This window comes from Cibotium barometz, chromosome 33 (assembly GCF_041138505.1).
Source record: "Cibotium barometz isolate CiBa-2024 chromosome 33, ASM4113850v1, whole genome shotgun sequence".
Taxonomy (NCBI): Eukaryota; Viridiplantae; Streptophyta; class Polypodiopsida; order Cyatheales; family Cibotiaceae; genus Cibotium; species Cibotium barometz.
Window position 1 is genome coordinate 49,439,082 of NC_141078.1, and position 17,951 is coordinate 49,457,032.

Sequence of the window (17,951 nt, forward strand, 5' to 3'; positions counted from 1 at the left end):
TATTATATGTTCTTCTATTTCCTCAAGGAGAGGATGGTTGGCATGTTGGAATTCCACTCAATAGAGAAGGCTCAAATGAGGATACAAAGACCGTAACTCAACGACAATATTATGCTTATAGACTACAAATTAGGGAAGATACAAATGCATGCCTTCTACGCGGTGGTCGTCTTTTGCAACAGTACATTGTTGATGCATTTAGTAGCATGGAAGAATCTAGATTAGTATGGATACGCAATAACCAGAAAGCATTGCATGCAAAAGTATACCAGGGTCTTGCAGATATGGTTGATTTAAGTGATGGAGTTAATAGAGTCTCTGCAGGCATTGCTGGACGTAGGGTGGTACTGCCATCTACATATACTGGGGGGCCTAGATATATGCATCAATTGTACCAAGATTCAATGGCTATTGCTATTGTTAGAAAGATGGGTAAACCTAACCTATTTATCACCTTTACTTGTAATCCTAAGTGGGATGAAATAACCAATGCTTTATTGCCGGTCAGGTTGCCCAAGATCGACCCTACTTGACTACACAGGTCTTTTATGAGAAGCATAAGGACATGATGCACTTATTGGTGAAAAAATCAATATTTGGAACGTTATTGGGATTTGTTTTTGTTATTGAATTTCAAAAAAGAGGCTTGCCACATGTACATATATTATTGATTTTGAAAAGTGGATGTAAACCGATCAAGATCCCTCACTATGATATGTTGGTGTGTGCTGAACTTCTTGATAAGGTGATGTTTCCAGAGTTGCACAACATAATTAGTCATTGCAACGTCCATGAACCATGTGGTGAACTAAATATGCACTCTCCTTGCATGGTTAATGGGAGTTGTAAACATCGGTATCCACGAAATTTTTGCGAAAAGTACTAGCGTTGATGACAATGGGTATCCAGCGATGAGATGATGGTAGTTTCATCCAAGTATAGGATTATAGGGTGGATAGTCGATGGGTTGTTCCATATAACCCTTTTCTCTCTTTGAGGTACAAAGCCCATATTAACATAGAAGTATGCTCTACCATTACAGCTGTAAAATATTTGTATAAGTATGTATATAGAGCTACTATAGAGTTGTAAGATAGAAATGGGGTTATTGATGAGGTTAGTCAATATCTGGATGCACAGTATGTTTCTGCTTCAGAGGCATGTTGGCGCATATATCAATATGATTTGCACGATGAAAAGCTTGATATACAAAGGTTACATGTTCATCTGCCAATGCACAATAATGTGCTTTTCAATGACCAAGATGACTCACGTGATGTGATTAGTTGTGAGAGAAACCAAAGAACATCTCTCACTGAATGGTTCGAAGCTAATCAAATTTATGAAAATGCAAATAGCATACTATATGTTGATTTCCCTTGCAAGTGGGTGTGGAATTCGGCTCTTCACTCATGGACTAAAAGAAAAAGGGAAAATATGATTGGACGTATGTATAACGTTAGTCCGAGTGCAGGTGAGCAATATTACTTATTACAGATGCTACTCAGTGTGTGCAAAGGGTGCAAATCTTTTGAGGATTTACGAATAGTGAATGGACATTTGTATCCATGTTTTAAAGCTGCATGTGAAGCTAGAGGGATGCTAGAGAGTGATGACGAGTGGTGCATGTGTCTCTCTGAAGCTGCAATTTAGAATACAGGATTTCAGTTGCATCAATTGTTTGTCATTATAATGGTTTTTTGTGAGCCTATATACCCTGGGCAGCTTTGGGACAAATTCTCCGCTAAACTTTCAGAAGATTTTTTACATTCATTGCTACAAAGAGGGTGTGTCGATGTTGGTGTTTGTCATTCTATAGCAAAGAATCAGGCTTTGTTGCACATGAAAGATCTCTTACACCAGTATGGAAAGCGGTTAACTGATTTTGAAGGGTTGCCTACTCCAGATAGATCAAGTTTTGCCACTGTCAACAATGGTTTGCTGATGGAAGAGATGATGTTTGATTTTGTTTAGCAGGCTGATTTATCCGTTTCCATGCAAAGGAGTCTTAATAGTTGTCAATCAAGAGCATTTGATACTATCCTTAGAGCCGTTTCTTTGAACCAGGGTGGTGTTTTTTTTCTTGATGGACTAGGTGGATCAGGCAAAACTTATCTTTATAATGCCTTGCTATCTCGATTGCATGGAGAGAAACACATTGCCTTGGCATGTGCATCGTTTGGAATAGCCGCATTATTACTCTCGAATGGTCGTATAGTTCACTCACGTTTCAAAATTCCATTGGTACTTAATGCTTCTAGCACATGTGGAATCAAAGCTAATAGCCCATTGGCCGAGGTGTTGAAGCTTACAAGGTTAATCATTTGGGATGAGGCTCCAATGATGCATAGGTATGCATATGAAGCATTGGACAGGACATTGAGGGACATTATGCAAAGTGATACAGTGTCTGGTGGAAAAGTTATACTTTTTGGTGGGGCGACTTTAGGCAAATCTTACCAGTTGTGCCAAAGGGATCGCGTGAAGACATTGTTGATGCAATGTTATGCCGGTCACATATTTGGAGATATGTGAGTGTTTTAAAGTTCACCCAAAACATGCGGGTTAGACAGAGTGCTTAATGTGATATAGAACATGAATTTGTCAAATGGACATTACAAATTGGGGATGGCACTATAGGTCAACCAAACAATGAAGGCAGAGTAGTAATTCCATCGCAAATGTTGATCCATGACTCTGTTTTGAGTTTGGTAGAATGGGTATACAAAGATCTTCATAGATTTGAGGATTATGCATGCTTCTTCAAAGACCGTGCTATTCTTGCACCACAAAATTTAGAGGTTAATGAGATCAATGAACTAGCCTTGAGTTCGTTGCGTGGTCTTGAAAGAGAATACCTTAGTGTGCAGATTCTATTGTTTCTTGCAAGAATGATGCAATACTGTATCCAATTGAGTACTTGAACAGTTTGAACTTAGGTGGTGGTTACCCTTCTCACCGCTTAATGCATTTGTTTAGGGTTCTTCTTCTTCTTCACCTTCCCCTTCCTCTTTCTCTTCCTCTTTCTTTTCCTATTCATCACTCTACAAGTGATGGTGTGACCTAATGATTAGGGCTTGCTTTTATTATGCTTAACTTAATGATTAATAGGAAACATAATGAGATTAGGATTAAATTTTACAGTACTAGCCTCCCTTTTGCTTCTTCTCCTTCTCATTTTTGTGTCTATGCTTAATGTGTATTGGTCTTTTGTATGTCTCTTGTTTTTGGTAGGTAGAGTTCATTAAATGTGTTACTAATCACTCTTTTACCTTTTTATGTTGTGTAGGTCTTGCACTAATCATCTCTTTTAGCTTTAATATAAAGGTAAGCTCTCTTTTACTTGTATTCGTTAGGGTTTTGTATCTATGGATTAAGCTTTTAGGACTTTGTATTACTAATTACTTTGTTTAATCTTTTGTTTTATAGGTCCTCTAATCCTCTCCTTTAACTTCACAAAAAAGAGATAAGCCCTCTAATCATTTATGCTTTTCATCTACGTATTATTGCACCCTTGGGTGCCGGGGTTTAGGGTTAGCTTAGGCTTAAGCATACATGCATCTAGCTTAAGCTTAATGCATAGATTAAGCTCTATACATAGAGCTTAATGTATGTATTAAGCTCTATGCATAGAGCTTGATCTATGCATTAAGCTTAATACATGCATTGAGATCTATGGATTAAGCTTAATACATGTATTAAGCTCTATGCATAGAGCTTAATGCATAGATTACGCTCTATACATAAAGTTTAATACATGTATTAAGCTCTATGCATAGAGCTTAAAGCATAGATTACGCTCTATACATAAAGTTTAATGCTGAGATTAAGCTCTATATATAAAGCTTTATGCATTAAGCTTAATGTATTCATTAAGATTAATCCATAAATTAAGCTTAATGCATAGATTAAGCTCTATGCATAGAGCTTAATACATGTATTAAGCTTTGTGCATAGAGCTCTATGCATGCATTAAGCTCTATGCATTAAGTTTAATGCATAGAGCTTAACCTATGCATTAAGCTTTATGAATGTATTAAATTAATCTATAGATTCAGCTCTATGCATAGAGCTTAATGCATGTATTAAGCTTTATGCATAGAGCTCTATAAATGCATTAAGCTTAATATATAAATTAAACTTAATGCATAGATTAATCTCTATACATAGAGCTTAATGCATGTATTAAGCTTAATACATAGGGCTTCATGCGTTATGTATTTATGCATAAAGCTTTTTTGATGTGGAGTGCTATGCATGGATGGAGAGTATAAGCTTTTTGAATGTTTATACTCTCTAATGCATATAGCATATATTTCTTATGCTCTCATTTTCTATACATAAGGTATTCTCTCTATTCATAGAGTTTACATATATAGACATATTCATCTCACAATGCTTGCTAGACCTCCTTATGTTAGAGAGTTCAGTGAAGTGACATTACATGCTAATGTGTAAAGAGGTTGTGCAAGTATTGTGAAGTGGGATCCTCTCACATATTAGAGCATACATAGGCTCTATGCATGCATGTATATAGATCAAGCATAGATGTGTTACTAAACACTATTTTTTCTCATAAATGTGCTACTTTTTTACATGTTATGTTTTTTAGGTCTTGCATTGTTGTCCCTCCTTCGGCTTGACATTGTCATAGTAAGCTCTCTTGTTCATGTAATCATTTTATTGCACCCTTGGGTGTTGGGTGGTTTAGGATTTAGTATAGTGCATAAGGCTTATGCATAGAGCTTAAGACATAAGACTTATGCAGATGGCTTATGCATAGAGCTTATGCATAAGGCTTATGTGTAAGGCTTATGTATAAGTTTATGTATAGAGCTTAAGACATAAGACTTATGCATATGGCTTATGCATAGAGCTTAAGACATAAGACTTATGCATATGGCTTATGCATAGAGCTTATGCATAAGGCTTATGTATAAGTTTATTAAAGCTTTGAGCATTCTTAGAGCATCATTCCTATCTACATAAAGTGACTCAAGTATCATTCCATCTCTTGAGGTACTCTCCAATGTTCTTATTCTTCTCATTTATTTGCTTTGCACCCTCAGATGCTGGGGTTTCAATTTTTCTATTCTCTTATGCATAGCGCATAATGCATAAGGATTATGCATAAGGCTTATGCATAGAGCTTATGCATAAGGCTTATGTATAGAGCTCATGCATAGAGATATGGGGAATTATTATAGGCCTTTTAGAATGTTGGTTAAGTCAAGTTAGGAATGGCTGTCCGCGAGTAGGTGGCTATAGTGAAGGGGGAGCCCTTGATCTTTTCACTATCCTTCTCTTGTAAAAGAGAAGGATAGTGAATGTTGGTTAAGTCAAGTTAGGAATGGCTGTCTGCGAGTAGGTGGCTATAGTGAAGGGGGAGACCTTGATCTTTTCACTATCCTTCTCTTGTAAAAGAGAAGTTGCCTTTGGCTTTAATAGTGGGGGGAGCATGTGGAAAGTCCTCAGAAGCTATCATCTGAAAGGGGCACTGTTCACCTTGCTTGTCTAAGCAGTATTCTAGAAGGTCTCAATAAAGTTCTAATATTACATGAGTAGTATAAGAGTTCTAATGCATTCTTGTGTTATTTAAGTTTGAGCATGCGTAAGGTATACACATAATATATTTACTTTTTAAGCCTCATTTTTATAATGTAGACATGTGGGGGATGATCCAGACTTGAGAAGCCCAACGGGCCATCATTCGATGTCCATTGCTGATGATCCATACATGGAGCGTCTCTCACCGTTTGTCGCTGGTCTGTTGCATCAGTATGGGAGAGAGAATGTGTGGAACATTTTTTCTCCACCCTCGCTTCCTTTTACAGTTAACCCTACACCGATGGGGGGTACTTCGATGGGTGGTTCGACTCCTGGGTTACGCACTCCTATACTCGTGTCCACTCTCCTATACTCGTGTCCACTCTCATTGGAGAATTTAGTCCTTTTCAGGGTGTTGGACCTTCACGTGGAGGTTGCGAAAAAGCCACTCCACTCTCTTCTGTGGCACCTAGTCCACATGGAGGTTGCGACCAGGCCACTCCACTCTCTTCTGTGGCACCTAGTCTACGACCTCATCAAATAGGAGGTTTACCTCTCCAAGTCGTTCTAGTGGGGGTGGATGCGGGGGTTGTTTTGGGGATAGTAATAGATTTACTTCCAATTCCCCATCAAAGGATGTGTCGACACATCAAGTGGTGGATCCAAATGCCTATGACCCTGCAACACTTCCTTACCGTATGAGGAGGTCAGATCGGTTGATCATTGAGGATAGAAAGGGGAAGCATGTCATAGCATGCATGCATCACCTTGTAAATCTTGAGTTGAGAAACATTTGGGGCATTGACTAGAGACAAGACAATATAAAGAAGCAATACATTCTAAGTGTATTAAAGACAAAGTTTCTTGTGCCCCACCCTGACTTACAATTTAATGACCTTAAGATGATGGATCGTATGCGGGGTCATTTACAGGAAATCCTTGATTGAGAAGGCCATCAAGCATGGTGGCATCAAGCCGCCAAGAGAATCAGAAAAGGATTGGAAGAAGGCAAAAAAGGCATACCAAGAAAATCATGATCTATTTAAGCACCAAAGAGAAGCAGCCTGAGTGTATACATGCATAAAAGAGGGGCTTCTCATCTTGGATTGGGTGGAAAGCCATCTTTCCTCACTCAATTTGTAAGTATTTGAACTCTTAACATTTTGTATCCAAAACTTTGGTTTCCAAAGAATTAAATCTTATATAAATTGTTCTTTTTTAATGTGTGTTTAACGTAGAAAAATGTAGTGGACCGTTCTCCTTCTCGTGAGGAGTACGAATTTTGCTTATTGCAATGGGATCTCGGCCACATTTGAATGGTTGCGACAACAGGGTGTTGCTTTGAACTATGAAGCTATCCCCACTGAAAGTTCATATTATTTTGGTTTTATAAGCTTTTAGAAATTTATCTTGTTTGTGTTTTAACATTACTTAATCTTGTGTGTGATACAAGAAGATGATGTAGAGGCAATAGGTGAGGAGGACAATGATAATGATGAAGAGGAGGAGGAGGATGATGGCCTACTATGTTTAATGTTGTGTAACTCCATACTCGATGTAGCTCACCTATTATGGAATTTTGGATGTAACTTGCATGTTATGACATTTTGGATGTAACTCGCCTTTTATGATATTTGGGATTTAATGCAAATAAGATTTCGAGAGTTACTATATTTCAAAGTACAAATTAGAATTGTCTTCAATATATCAAATTAAATTTTTTTTGAGGTAGATTGGGGCTAATGCCCTGATCTTCGCCTAAAAACAATTTTGACAGTGCCGTTGAGTAGTGGAAATAGCGATTGATGTTTTTTTATAGTGCCGCTAAGTGGTGGAAATACCATGGGATACAAAATAGAGTTTATAGCATGGGATATAGCAGCAGTTATAACATGGGATATAGCATTCAAAAAATAGCAACGCACGCTTACAACAACACTTATGCCCCGACACTTTTCTAGGTCCTTTTATAAAAGCTACGCTATAACCGCCGCTAAGCCCTCTTTTTGTCATAGTGAAGCCAAACTCAAAAATCATCTAACCTCTTCCATTACTAGTCTTGAGCAACTATATAGACGACATTCATAGGCTTTCCCTATTTGATATTAAGTGCATGGTAAGGCTACTTTATATGATCCAGTTATTGATATGTCAAGCTCAACATGATTTAACACTCATGAGGCGCCTGCATGACCATTCGACATTTACGGGTTTGGTAGCTAGCACCGACATATCTTCGCTGCCTCTGCCAGGGATTCTACAGCTAGACTACACTGACTAGTCCACACCTACCCACTCCACTTAGGGTGTTCACATTATGGACCGCTTGTATATACTGTATTATGTGTGTTAGTCACTTTATCTTCTTTGTAGACCTCTTTTGTTATGTGAAAAAGAAGAAGAACTTTCAGTCTCTCACTTTGTGTGTTCTCTTCTAGGGTTTGTGTGAGTGTGTGTGTGTGTGTGTGTGTGTGTGTGTGTGTGTGTGTGTGTGCTTGCAAGAGCTCAAGCTCTCTTCTCCCCTACATCTTTTCATGGTATCAGAGCTTGGTTCATGCTAAGGGCTGAGCAACAAGAAAGAGAAGCACATGAAGCGGTACGAGGATAAGAGCTTCATCTACTCTTTTCCCTTTGTGTTGGCTACACCTTTCTCGGGAGCTCTTCAGAAGGCATCGACAAACGAACTCTGATTGAGGAGCTTTCTTTGCGGGAGCAGAGCTACAAGGCAACTACACAATTCATTGGACATTGATTTTCAGGCCGAAAATACGTTTCGGGTGCATTTGGATTTTTGTTTTTCAGTTCACAGGCGTTCATGGGCACTGCGAGTAAGTTTTGATTCTTTGCAGAACTGTGTTTTGAAACTGCAAGAAGGGCGATTAGTTGTGTCGACACTGTGTGTACTGCAAAGAGGTCTTAAAGTTGCCATTGGATATATGTATGCAAATTAAGGTCACTGGTTGTAACAGTTTGGGTGCAGTATAGTACCACTGCAGAGAATACAACAGTTTGTGCAAGTCAAACAAGAGTATTGTTTTTGGTAAATTTGTGTTGCAAACAAGATGTCGAATGATGGAATAAACCAGATTGTTGCAGAGAAGCTTGACAAGAATAACTTTCATGCTTGGAGGTTTGGATTAACAAATTTCCTTATAGGAAAAGGTTACTGGGACTACATTGAAGGTGAACATGAGGAGGCACCAGAGATACCGGAGATTAATCCAACTACTACAGATGTAAAAGAATTCAAGGATTGGAATCAAGGAGTAAGGAAAGTCATGTATTGGCTTTCTATTAGTATACTAGACACCATGATTGGGCATAAATAGGATGCTAAGTCACCTAAGGAGGCACGGGACACCTTGGTGAAGCTGTATGAAACTAACACCAAGGCACGAATGATTCAGTTAAAGAATGAGCTTCATACTGTGGATAAGAAAAATATGTATGTGAATGATTATGCCTTGAAGATCAAGGGCATTGTGGAATCCCTTGCATCAATTGGTATTTTTGTTATTGAGGATGATAAGGTGGAAGTGTGTCTATGTGGTCTCGGGCCACAATACAAGGCGTTCAAGACATCTTTAAGAACATTCCCAACTTCACAAGTTTGGTGTGCTGATTATTGAAGAGAAGAATTTGGGTGAAGATTGACACTCTTCACAAAACAAAAACAGTTCAGAGAGTAGCATGCCTTCTACACAAGTTCAAGTAGAGAATGAGGTAGAGGTCGTGGACGTAGCCAAGGTGGTGGGTCAAACAGGTAATCATAATTATGGTCAGTAGCAGCAAGAGTCCCAAGATTCACAACAACAACACACAGGTGGAAGAGGCCAATTTTGAGACACGGGGAGTCAAAGAGGTCCTGGTAATTGGCAAAGGCATCATAATGATACACAAGGTTATTTTTACTATAGTAAGCCTGGACATGTGTAGGCAGATTTCTATAAGAAGTAGAGTGATGCGAAATGGAAAAGTGCAGCAAAACAACTATGCGTCCTCTAGCAGAAATAATGAGGATAATGAGAGGTTGTTTGTTATGCAATATGTAGTTAATGCTGTGTCTAGAAATAATATAGCAGCATGTAAGGATGATGTATGGTATGTCAATTCAGGTACTTCAAACCACATAATAAGTCATGGTGAGTGGTTCAAGGAAATGAAGTGTCTTTAAAGACCAGGTTTTGTTGAAACAGGGATGACACTGCTCATCTGATTGCCCATGTTGGAGATGTGCCATTGTTTATGTACGATGGTAAGGTGAAGTACCTTGTAGATATACTTTATGTTCCGAACATTACAAAGAATCTAGTTTCTATTGGCTAGATGATTGAGTAGGATTTGGCCAGATTATTGAGCAGGGTTTGTAGGTCCGGTTTAACCCTGATGACTGTTATGTAGAAGACTTTAAAGATAAGTGTAGGTTGGTTGCAAAAGGCAATAGAGTGGACAGAATGTTTACATTGAATGTAAATATGCCTAAAGGGAGTGCTACAATTTTGGCAAATGGTTCAGGAGTTGTTGCAGATACAGACATTTGGCATAAGAGAATTGGGCATGTAAATGTGCAAAGAATGAAGTCTATGCAGACTAAATAAATTGTGACATGGCTGCCTAAGTTTAAAGTTGAAGGTATGCAGAAAGCATGTGAAGCATGCCAATTTGAAAAGCAAAAAAAGCATGTATTTTCACGTGATAGAAATGTGAGTAGAAATGTATTAGATATTGTACATTCAAATGTATGGGGTCCTGCGAGACGAAGACTATGTTTATGGGTGGCTGCAGGTACTACGTAACATTCATTGATGACCACGGTTGAAAAGCAAACAAGGAAGCATGTGAAGTGCCTAAGGTCAGATGCAGGGGGAGAATACTTCTCCAATGAGTTCTCTGAATTTTTGCGAAAGAATGGCATTCAGAGACAATTTACATGTAGATACACTCCGCAACAAAATGGAGTTACAAGTAGAAAAACAGGTACATTGCAGAAAAAAGCACGAGCATTGATGGTAGAGAAGAACATGCCACATAGCTATTGGGCTAGGACTGTGTCTACAACAATTTATATCATGAACAGGACTCCTACTGCAACCATACATGATGTGACATTAGAGGAGAAGTTTACTGGCAAGAAACCTGATTTGTCTCACTTGAATGTTTTTGGATGTAGTGCATATGTGCATGTGCCAGATGAGTGCGTACTAAGTTGAATCCAAAGGTAAAAAAATGTGTGTTTATTGTGTATTCCCTTGAGCAAAAGGGATACAAATGCTATAATCCTGCTATACATGAATTGAGGGTAAGTAGGAATGATGTATTTGATGAGATGAGTAGCTGGTATGCTGTTGAAAAATATGTTGTTTTGGGACTGATGTAAGTGGAAACATGGTTGCACAGAATGCAAGTCAGCAATTCACAGTCATTGAGTGGACCAGGAGAGTCCTCATCCAGTGGTTCTGTTAATAGACCATGGAGCGGCAGGCTGCTGCTGCAGCATAATACTAGTCCTAGAAATGTAGTTGGTACATCACATAAAGGCAAAGAGAAAGTGGTTGAGCCCCTTGGTATGTCTAATATTTCTGCAGGGCATTCTCTTGTTGATGGAGAGTCTAGTGCCTCGAAGATGAGCCTTGATGAGAAGCTTGGGATTCTAGCAATGAGGACACCTGGTGTGATGAAGGCTATGGAAGCCATGAATGCAAAGTTACGAAGATCTGGAAGAGTCAAAAACCCTGTGCAGAGGTTGATTTATGATGGTTATGTGGCACATCATTATGCTTATATGGCAAAAGTTGTGCAAGTTGTAGAACTCACATGTTTTGATGAGGCTATTGGAAATGTGTGTTAGGAGAAAGCTATGGATGAGGAGATGGATGCATTGTATGTAAATGAGACTTGGGATTTGGTGCCATTGCCTGAAGGCAAGAAAGCTATTGGCTGTAAGTGGGTGTATAAGGTGAAACATAACAATGATGGTAGCATAAGTAGGTACAAGGCTAGATTGGTAGCCAAAGAATATGCACAGACACATGGGATTGATTAGGGAATATAAAGAGTACAAATGCATGTGAGGGGAGCTAGATTTAGTACATGTATTCATATTTAGTTTTTTAATTGCACACTTTTTATGCTTGGTACATATGTCTTCTACTAGTTCGGATAGTGATGGGTCACCATTAATTGGAGGTTACAAAGAAGAATCCCTTGTTCATGTGCAACATGTAAGAATGTTTGTGTACACGAACATCGAGTGACATTAGAGCATATTAGAAAATGGGGATCGTTTAAACCAATGCCAGCCACTTAATGATGTAAGCTAATTCCTCGGTTAGTAATAAACTTATGAGATAATATGTAAAGTCATGGTTTGCCATATGTAATGTTGAGTCATTTTTAAATATGGTTCATTAGGATGAGGAGGGCATGGACATTCATGCACAAGTACTAAACAATATGCCTCATTATTCTTTCATTGGGGGAAACTTGAGGAAGGAGTATAAGAGTCGTAAGAAGCACTTGGAATGTGGAGCATGTTCAGTACATTTGGAAGACCCAGACTTTCCTCGACATGAGACAGAGGAAGAGGATGTCATGGAGGAGATGATCACTCACTTTTTTCAAAGCAAGGGTGAGGAAGAGACACCTAACTTTGAAGCAAATGAAAGAGAGGATGCGCTACACAAGGAGGCTAACACACCATTATATGAGGGTGCAAAGTACTCAACTTTGCGAGCATGCTTGGAAATCCTCAAGTTGCAAACAACATATGGATGGAGCGATAACAATGTGAATAGCCTACTTCAATTATTAAAGAATATGCTCCCAACAAACAATTTGATGCCTGCAAGAAGAAGTGATGCTCGAAAAATATTTTCCAAGCTTGGTATGGATTACACTTGAATTCATGCATGTTGATTGTATACTATTCATGGACTCTATATTGATCTTTTATTGTTTTCAAAAATTGATTTCACTAGTGCATACTTCCAATATCAATTGGTGGGTGCAGAGAAGAGAAAGCTCAGAATGCCATCTATTAATTAGGTGGACTGGGAAGGTGAGTTCTAATCAAAACTATAGATTTATGCTTTTGGTATAACATATAGCTTTGAAATTATCTATTCTTCTTTAACTTATCATTTCTTCCTTTGTTGAATAGGTAGATAGTGTCAAAGGAGATTCATCCACATTCCATTGAGAAGGCTCGAGTTGAGTCAATTGAGGCCGTGTGTATGATTGAAGAAAGATTTCCAAGAAGCATACTCACAACTCAATTGCACTTTCTAGAATATTTGGTGGATGAGGTGGCTATATGTGGTGTTGTTCATAGCCGAATGGATGTTCTTTCTTGAACGCTTCATGAAAACCTTGAAGGGATTTGTGAGGCAAAGGGCAAGGCCAAAAGAAAGCATGGAAAAGGTATGGTTGGTGCAAGAATCCCTCGTATATATCTCTGAATATTTGAAACAAATTGATCCAGATTCATGCATGACATGAACGAATGGTGCCACATGTGCCACATGGAAAAGAACGCATTCGAAAGATGGACGAGTCCATGCACAAAAAGATCATTACATTTTGTCTTCTTAACACTTCTATGTTGGAAAGTGGATTGAGAAATATGAAAATGCAATAAAGATAAGGATAGAGGAGAGAAGAGCATTTAAGAGATCAACACAAAGGTACATGGCATACTCACTTAACCGAAAGGCTCTTCCAAAGGATTGCAATATTGAATGGCTTAGAGATGCCCTAAAGCAAGCCGAAAGGATGGGAGAGGAGATTACAAGAGTAGAATGGGAGTATGCAAGGAGATGCAACTACCATGTATGGATGAAGAGAGAAAGAGCAGTGAATCCAGCAAGGCAGCCCGGGAGACTCTCCCTAGGTGCTGCAAAATACAAGCATCAGTACTAAGGACTGAAGGGCTAAATCATACAATAGGGGGGGGAATAGCCAAACAGGTGGCCTGTAATGCCAACGGGGGGATCCCGTGTGTAAGGTGTAGAAGGGGTCGCTGCGCCAGGTGGTGTGAAAAGCCTGGCGCCGCAAGATCGCCTCGTCCGAGTCGCCTCGGATGCGGTCATACTGTCCTCGCAGGGTGTGGATCAACTCCTGCCAAATCCCCCGTACAGTCTCTGCTGGTGGCTCCAGTCTCCCTTCAAAGGCCGTGAAACACCGGGCCCTCCAGGTGAACCAGATGGTGAGGCTGCTGAGGAGCTCCCATCGTAAATCCCTCTCCTGTGTCCAGCTGGCGGACGAGAAATCCGGTGCCGGAACCAGGCGAGGCTGGCCCCTAATAAATCTGATGGCCTGACTGCCCTGCTCCATCTCATAGCCCATAGCAGGCCCTGACGAAGTCGACCAAGCAGTGGCGCCCCACGTAAACATACCCTCTGGAGAGAGGGGCGCCAGAATACACAGCATCCGCAGCCAAATCTGCTGTGCCTGAGGGCAGTCCCAAAGGCAATGTCTCTGTGTCTCCATAGGGTGGCCGCATCGAACGCAGGCCGCCGGAAGACCGCTGTAAACAAGCCAGGTGCCAACTGCTGATGAGCCCCTGTGGGCGACCAGCCACTGAAAAGCCGAGATCCTGCGGGCCTGCCGACTAGCCCAGAGCCGAGCCCAGAAGTCCTCCAGGAACTCCTGTGAGAGTCCCTGCAATCGCCAATGCCCCGCTGCCGCCGCTGGAGAAACCGTCCTCCTCGCCGTCAAAATATGCCGTCCCAGCCGAACAGTATACTGGAAAAAGGTGATCTCTGTGGCCTCAAGGGATGCATAAGGATCATGCCACTCGTACTCCCCGGGGTCCCACTGTAACCGGGCCAAGGGGCGCGCTGCATATGCCCATATGCGCCAATCCGGGAGCACATCATCAGGGTCGGGGTCAATATGCCACTTTCGAGAAGCGGCTACCACTACCCGAATCCTCTGAAAGGTGCACTCTGCAACCAAAGGCGACTCCACCTCCACTCTCTGGAGTCTACCCTCATCCTGAATCTCATAGTAGAGGCATCTGCCATCCTCAGTGCTAGCTCTGACAGCAATCAGGATCTCCAACTGTGTAAAGGCTCCCATCCACCGTGGGGCCACTGGCTCGAGAGGCGTGAACCACTCCTCTGTGAGAGCCTCCTGTATATCATCCCTCATAATCAACCCCCCTCTAAAGTGACTCAGCCTCTCCACCTGGATCTCCTCTGGTAGACTGCAGAAAGCCTACCAGTCTCCAAAACTACGAGCTGGGCCTGCCGCTAAGGGTCCCCAGGCTAGACGAGGCCGAGAACCCAGCATATGACCCTGCTCCGTGCGAACCGCTGGGCTCCAGATGAGCGGCTGCCTGCCCTCTCCTCAACACAAGAAGGAGGCCGCTGAGAGAGCCCCGGTCTCAGCAGCTCCCAAGCTCTCAGGATACTCAAGGCAAATCTGTCCTCCCATCCTCTACTGAGGCCTGTCCTCCTCATCTCTATGAAGATCCAGCGAATCTCTGGTGCCCAAGTACTCCCTGCAGGGGGCGCCCGAGCCTGCAGTCGCTACAAGAGGAGCTCTTTCCACGGCTCAGCGCCTGGAAGCAACCCCCGAACAATAAGCTTCCCTAATAAGGCTCTGCTCTGATCGATTGGATCTATAATGCCCAAACCGCCCTGAGCCAGCGGAAGTGTAATAACTGCCCATGCAACCTTTGCCCGAGCTGGCTGACCATCCCGCCCAGACCACAGAAAGTTCCTGATCAGCCTCTGTACCTGGCTGATGCAAGAGCTCGAGAAAATCCAGCAAGACGTAATGTACCACATGGTCGCTAACAGCACCTGATTTGCCACCACCACCCTCCCAGCCAAGGATAGTCGAGCTGTACTCCAATACAATAGCTTCTTCCGAATGCTCAGAAGAAGCGGGGCAATCTGCTGCTCAGGTGACAAATCGAGGCCAATTTGGCATCCCAAATACCGCACTGCTGTGCCTGGAGGAATCCATCTAAAACCGGGGTCCGGGCTCCATGCCGGAGTGGGAGCACTACTGATCCAAAAGGCCACTGTCTTGCGCCAATTGATCAATGCTCCCGAAGCTGCACTAAAAACCTGGAGCGACTGCTCAGCCCAAATAAGATTGGCCTCTTGGCCATGCAAAAATAAGCCCGTGTCGTCTGCAAACTCAGCATCAAGCAAATCCTCCCCCCGGACTGGGAGCTGAAGTCCTCTCAAACCAACCTCCTCTGCCGTCAAATACATACTCATAGCCTCCGCAAAGAAGAGAAAAAGGAAAGGGGCGAGAGGACACCCCTGACGGACTGATCTGGTCAGCTCAAAACTCGGCCCTCGTCCTCCTGCAATCAGCACCTGGCTGCAAGCTGTGGAATACAGAGCTGCCACCCCTCTGATCCATCCTGGCTCAAAGCCCAGGCGAAGCATAGTGCCCTCTAAGAATCCCCAATCAACTCTATCGTATGCCTTCTCAAAATCGAGAAGCATCACGACCAAGTCCTCGCCAAGAAATCTAGCTCGGGCCGTCGCCTCCCAGAAAGTAAAGATGTTGTCAAGGATACTGCGCTCCTTGACAAATCCTGTCTGAGTAGCATGAATCAACTCCCCCAGGAAGGGCTGGATCCTCAAACTCAAGGCCTTTGCTAAGACCTTGTAGACAGTATTGAGGATCGTAATAGGCCTCCAATGCCGAATGTCATCTGATACTCCCTCCCCCTTGGGGATAAGATAGATCAAGCCCTCTGAAAAGCTCTGCGGCATCACCCCAGTGTCCAAAACATGCTGAAAGCCCCTGCAGAGGCCTGGTCCCAAAAGGTCCCAATAGCGCATAAAAAAGGCCGGCGTCAATCCGTCCTCCCCTGGGCAACTATGTCGCGGCAGGACCCTCAAGGCCTCGGCAAGCTCAATCTCTGACAGAGGCGCACCTAGAACTGTACGCATATGGTCTGTGACCCTCCTCTGCACATGGGCCCACACAGTCTGTCTGCAAACATCTCGATCCTCAGTGGCTGGCTCCGCTGAAAGCAGGTCACTATAAAATGCAGTGGCAATGGCTCTGATCTCCCCGAGCTCAGTAGCAACCGATCCATCCGGTCTACTAAGCTGGCGGACTCCTGCTCGTGCATGACGGGGTCCAGTGATCTCAAAAAACTCCCCAGTCACTCTATCACCAAGAGCTGCGTCCACTGAGAGGCCTGACAACGATAGTAAAACTCATGTCTCTGCTCCTCTACCTCTCTAACCTCCTGACGTGCCTGGCTCAGCTGGGACGCCACCCACTCACATGCAGGCTGCTGCTCCTGAAGGCGCTGTAGCGAAGCAAGGCTGCGTCTCAGCCGTTGCTCCCGCTCGCGAATCTCTCCCAGTCGTGTCAAAGCTGCAGCGTGTAGAAAAGAGCTAAGATCAATGAGTCCCTGGGCACACTGGCCCGCTGCATCCTGATCAGAGCACTGACTATCATGCCAGATCCTCTCAATGTCCTCAGCAAGACTAGGATCTGCAAGTACCCTCTCTGGGATCCTCAACTGCAAGCTGGGCTCCCGTGTCCCCTCCTCCAATGTCAATATAACTGGCGCATGATCTGAAAATGAGGTGCCAGCGAGAATGTCGACGGAGCCCCCTCGCTCCCCTAACCAGTCGCCCACATAAAAGCGATCAATCCGTGATAGATTAGTCCCTCCCTGCCGGCGATCCGACCGAGAGAAACTAAGAATGTCCTGAGACCGGGAGAAAGCCCCATGCTGCCATGCATCAGTGATCCTCAGTGACATGCAAAACCGGTCCCAAGCTGCAAGCTCCGTGCCGTGCACTGTAACATGACTGCCTCCCACCCTATCTGTCGGGTCCTCAAGCATATTGAAGTCTCCCCCAACACACCAATGTGCGGCCTCTGGCAATGCATCTGTAACCTGAGTCCAGAACTCTGCTCTGGCACTAGCATGATTGGGCGCATAGATGTTAAGCACACCCAATAGCTCATCATGCATCCTCAGAATGACATACTGTGCTCTACCAGGCACAATGATCCCTCGATCCACAATGGCCTGCCGCCATACATCTGCAATAACCCCCATGTGTTAAGTTTATCTAGTTCATTCTAAGTTATAGTGCACAAGTAGTAATCTTTCATAATACAAGGTCTAATCTAATTGTTATATATTATGTTGTAAAGTCTCTCTATGTGTGTGTATTTAATCTTGGTATTGAATCAACTCAATCTCTCTCATGAGTGCTTTCAAGTAGTTCATGCTACTTTCAAGTAGTTAACAGTGCTTTATAGCAATATTTCTAGTTAGTGCTTTTTTAGTACTTATAGAGTGCTAGTTAGCTATTGCAGCATCTCATTACCACCATCAAGTAGTCTTAAAGTAGTCTAAAAGCAATAAAAAAAATTGTCTACAATATTATCTAGCTTGTACCACTTTC